At 32.9% G+C, this 4,049-nt stretch overlaps 1 long non-coding RNA gene across 7 annotated transcripts; it reads left to right on the forward strand.

The window, feature by feature from the left end:
* The first annotated feature begins 204 nt into the window (after positions 1-204).
* On the forward strand, positions 205-3,006 carry LOC141717347 (uncharacterized). Of its 7 annotated transcripts, XR_012573590.1 has the most exons (6): positions 205-744; positions 970-1,086; positions 1,249-1,390; positions 1,696-1,786; positions 2,022-2,076; positions 2,536-2,849. It is a non-coding gene; the product is annotated as an uncharacterized LOC141717347 (long non-coding RNA). The 7 variants fall into 7 exon arrangements; XR_012573588.1 differs by adding an exon at positions 2,874-3,006 and having other exon boundaries at positions 205-1,390; positions 2,536-2,706; XR_012573586.1 differs by having other exon boundaries at positions 205-1,086.
* Positions 3,007-4,049: the final 1,043 nt, after the last annotated feature.

Here is a 4,049-nt window from a genome sequence, read left to right on the forward strand (position 1 = left end):
TAGATATAATATAAAAGCAAATTGTTATTTTATCAATTTAACTCATACGGTGGTCTTTTATGTGTTCTCTCTTCTGTACTTGTACTTACTGCTTCTCTTTCTTTTACCTAACAATCGAAAGCAAGCAAACTTCTCATAAATCATATATGTGTGATTGAAGCCTACAAACTAATATCCATATATCTATAGACTATAATACTAATAGATATCACTTCTTCCTTTTCCCCCTTACCTCACCTCCCTCTCTCTCCCCCGTCTCTTTCCTCTCGCTCTCGGTCTCACATCTCTCTCTCTCTCTCTCTCTCTCTCTCTCTCTTTCCCTCTCTCTCTACATATATATTACTATCTCTCCGTCTTACATTATCTGTCACCATCTCACATTATTTCTAATTAGGGTTCCAATTGAACCCCAAATTGAAGAATATCTACGATTAATCAAACTCAAGCTTCGAGAAACCTAATTTGTGAAGAATCTGGCTTGGTTTCATTGTTCAATTGGATTTTGTTTATTCTTCATCTTGATTTATTTCCTAATTATTATTGGGTTTGGTTTTTAATTTTGTTTTTTTTCTTTTTTCAACAGATTTGGAAGTTCATTGAGCTTCTTCAACATTTTGGATTCAATTGAGATGTCTTAATTTCTTCTCCTCCTCTCATACGCCGTTGTCATTATCATCATGTTGTTGACTATTTTTAATCATGATTAGGAACGTTATCTCGATCTCTCTCTTCACCAACAACAAGGTTTGCTTTCTTTCCTTTCATTCGGATCCCAAATAAACATTATATATGCCTTTAATTTTATTTTCTGTGTATATATGTGGCTGTTATATTGAGTACCTCAACTATTTTGTTGCCTATGCTCTTGTAAGGCAGTGGTTTCAAGTTTATATCAGTGCTGCGTCACCAGATGATGAGTAGTTGTTAGATGCTCTGGCTTGGTTCCTAACAGACTCGTTTACTAAACAGTTTTTGGGGAATAATGAAGCATGCTATAGGCGGTACAGGGCAAATTGTGTTGTCTGCAAATCAGATGACAGTGCAGCAACTGTTTTCCTTGTTTGTTGGTAGCGGAGAATAGATAAAGTGAATTTCTGGCCTTGAATATACTTGTTCATCAACAGATACATTTGCTAATTTCTTCCTTTTTATGATCATCGACTTTGTCAAAATTATTTAATCAAGCCTTGGAAACTTTAATTTCTTTCCTGACTAGAAGTTGGTACTTTAAAAAATTGTATTTTTCAGTTCTATGGCAAAAGGATGAGAGGAGCTGAAGAAACCAGACCTAAGGTCAGTAAGCTGCAACACCAATGGCTGATCCTTTCTCTAGAGATATCCTTGCAGAAATTCTAAAAAGACTGCCTCTGGTATCTGTGCTCCGGTCGAGGTGCGTTCAGAAATCATAGTATCATCTTATATACCACACACAGTTTTGGTTCATTCAAAAATCATGGTATTAACTTCCAAATGATTGCACTGTTTGTTTTGGTGCTATTTGGGGGGGGGGAGGTTCTATTCCACACGCAGTTACCAGGGTATGCTTTGTTTGAACTTGTAATCATTTTGATTGATTAGAATTTTATTTAGCAAAAAGAAAGGAAAATAACAGGTGTTGTCATTAGAACTATTGTGAACTAAAGTGTTGATGATAATTGATAAATAATATGTTGATTTCTAATTTTCTGCATGTAGGCATGTTATATACTGAAGCTATATCGATGCCAGTGAAAGCATAAGTCTGTCATAGAATGTACTTGCTCGTTCTACTCAAGTCTTTGTCAAGGTATGGAGAAACGTCGATGATATGTTTAATTTGACGCAAACTGTAGTTGAAATCGAGCCTCAGTTCCTATATTATCTTTAGAATATCAAAAATAAATATGGAATGGATTTAATAATCACAATGATGGGTTTCTGTAGAGTGTAGACCAGTTGCTAGAAGCATAAACTAAGTGCACACTGATTTTGCTAATTTTACTTGATTTCTTCATAACATACTTGAACCTGTATTTGCATAGGGTGCAACAAAAATGCATATTCAGGCAACCAGTCCAACTATCCAAACCAACACAGGTAATATATTTGTTGCACTTGTAAATGTCAGATTGTAAGAAAGCTATCATTTTTATATATTAAATAGATCACATGTATTACTGTGATGTTAAAGAGTTTGTAGTCTGTCTGCAAAGGAATGCTAAACTAGCTATAAGTCTGTTTAGTTATAAGTCTCTAACAATTATTCTATGATGTGCTTAAATTTTTATTTATATTTTGGTATTCTTTTGCTTGAAAAATGATATCATTCTAAGATGTTTATAGTTAAAAATATTAACTTAATAGTTTAAATCGAAAAATTGTTATTCATATCTATTCCATCATAATCCTGGCATGTATGTTGTTTAGATATATATTCAATGTGATATATTTATAGTTTATGGTTAGAGTTATGTCTCGAAGAGCCTTCATTTCTTTATATGTAACCACTTTGTTTGCTGGTTTAAGCTAAAATTATTGTTCATTTTTACTTTTCAGCGGCTTAATCTTGCTGAAGATGTTGTCAGAGTACATTGATATGAATGATTCTTTGTCAGCGCTTTCTACCGAAATTGTGTAGCGTGTTGTTGAGCTCTTGAAGTTCTTTAACACAAAGACTTGCCAGCTTGTCCTTGGTGTTGGGACCATGCATGTATTCTACATAAGACAGTAATTCGCCCTTCTGTATGACTGCAGTGTACTTTGTACTATTAAAATAATTTGAAACGATATGCTAGTCATTTAGCCCACTGATGACATATGTTTATAAGATGATTTTCTTTTGTTTTGTGATATAAGTTTCACACTTGATAGCCTATTTATTTGAATTGAAATAGATGTCAGAGCCGTAAAGGAAAAGAATGGTGTTTACATTCCATATGAAAGATTCACACAGGATGAAACTAGAAAGAAGGTAACCTTTTATAGACATTACACAAACAGTATTGAATACTATATAGTCAATCTCTGTATCCATGTTTTGAATTTTGAAGACAACATAGTATTATTTCTGTGTATGTTTTGTAAATTACTTCCAATCAATTATGATATGAAAGCATAACATCAAATGATAATGTCAACGTTGCCAAGTAGTTTCAGTGTGCATGCATTTGTTTGTGTAATTTTTGGCTATCTTACCTCTTTAAAAATTGTTACTTTTTGATACATGGTACACCAAGTGTGGGCCCAAAAGCATCGTAATTGCAGGTTAATTTTTTTCTCAAATGATTAACTAAGCTTGTCTTTCCAATTTAATGTGAAAGATGTGAATCAATATAGCGTGTTTTATTGAAACATTTAATAATAATGTTCACTCCCTGTGTTATGGTTTGATTCATTTTAGTAGTGATTAGTGCCCGTGAGAAGGCAAATAATGATGAGACTTGCAAGAAGATTGGAGCTGATATGATAAGAAGACTAGCCCGCATAAAAGGGGATGACTTGAGTACTAGGAATATGGTTGATTTTAAACACTGAGATTAGTTGTACTTATCACCGAAATAGTTTGTTTAAAATGATAGTAGTATTTGAGATAAGTTGTAGACATTGAGAATTTGTTGATCTTGAATTCGATTGGGTAATAATATATATATTGGTTGATTTTTGATAATCAAGTTTTTTCAGTATTGTGGTTAATGCATTGTGTTATATTCGATGTTAGGGATATCAGCATATGTAAAAAGGGTAATAACATCAATTCTAGAATAAACAACCGATGTCTATTTTTGAAATTAACATTGGTTATATTAAAGAAAATGATGTTAAAATAGGTTTTTAACAATGCTTACATATATATAACCGATGTCTAATCTGACATTTGACATCAGAATTTTTCCAGAACCGTTGTGAAAGTCTGTCTTAGACATCGGGTAAAAACCGATGTCTATGAAAAAGTACATTTAACATCAGTCGCGAAGACATCAGTCATTTTTTACATAGACATCGGTTTTTAACCGATGTCTAAGGTGTTTTTTCTAGTAGTGTTTGTATAAAACATGTCAACATGGTCAACA

The sequence above is a fragment of the Apium graveolens genome, chromosome 4 (genome assembly GCF_009905375.1).
Source record: "Apium graveolens cultivar Ventura chromosome 4, ASM990537v1, whole genome shotgun sequence".
Classification (NCBI taxonomy): domain Eukaryota; kingdom Viridiplantae; phylum Streptophyta; class Magnoliopsida; order Apiales; family Apiaceae; genus Apium; species Apium graveolens.